The 925-nt window shown below is 66.6% G+C and overlaps 1 protein-coding gene across 1 annotated transcript in view; it reads left to right on the top strand.

Moving 5' to 3' along the window:
- The window catches only part of TRPV4 (transient receptor potential cation channel subfamily V member 4), a 10,650-nt gene that overhangs the window by 947 nt on the left and 8,778 nt on the right, over positions 1-925 (top strand).

The raw sequence follows: 925 nt of genomic DNA on the forward strand, positions 1-925 counted from the left end.
GTGCCACTGTGCGCCAGGGGGCCCCTCACCATAGGACTGCCATGGGCAGCTGAGGGACGCGCTGCCTAATTAGAAGCACGTTATCCGGCAGAGATCCCTGCCCGCCCCAGGAGGGGCCAGCCTGCCATTATGGCTTGTTGTACAAAGCTGCAGCCCAGCAGAAAATGATACGTTTCCCGGCTGCTTTTTCTGTCCTGGGACCCGCAGGGAGGGTTGAGCTCCCCAGAAGCAGGAGCTGGGCTGAGCCTTGACGCTGATGTGTTTCACGGGTGCGTTTTCGTGGAAAGCAGGACTGGGGGACAACCCGGGGCCACTCACCTGCCTGCCCTGCCCGTCCATGCCCCTGCCAGCGCTGCCTGCCCCGAGGGACCTGGCAGGCAGGGCACGGCAGTGCCTGCGGCACGGCGCGGTGCTTTGCTCTCCACGCCGGTAGCGTGGCTCTCCTGCACTCCCATCTCCCTCTGGGCAACCTAAACCCATAATTTCTTGTCCTAACCGCTGCTCCTGCCTGCCCGTGGGCTGCGGCCCCCCTGTGCCGTGTCTGTCCCCCTCCTGGTGCCCAGCGTGGCCGTGTCAGCACCATGGGCACCCAGGGCCAGGTCCCACCAAGCCCCCCGGAGTGGTGGGGCATCGAGGAGCAGCCCAGGTCCCACTCCCAGCCCTGCTGCGGCGGCAGCTCCCTGCTGCCTCCAGGCACTTCCCTGGGCGCGGGGTGTATCCCAGGAATGTTTTCTTTCCTTGGGCGGCAGATCGGAGCACACAGGGTCTGCTCTGTGCCTGTCCTGGGCTGCACCCAAACCGACCGCAGCGGGGAGAGGCAGCGGGGCCAGGCTCACCCTCGTCCATCGTGGCTGTGCTTTGAAGCCTGCAGCATCGCAGCCGGTGGGACCTCTGCAGACGTGAGGGGTCCCCACGGCCGGGGGGG

This window comes from Egretta garzetta, unplaced genomic scaffold (genome assembly GCF_000687185.1).
Source record: "Egretta garzetta isolate BGI_Z169 unplaced genomic scaffold, ASM68718v1 scaffold390, whole genome shotgun sequence".
Lineage (NCBI taxonomy): Eukaryota > Metazoa > Chordata > Aves > Pelecaniformes > Ardeidae > Egretta > Egretta garzetta.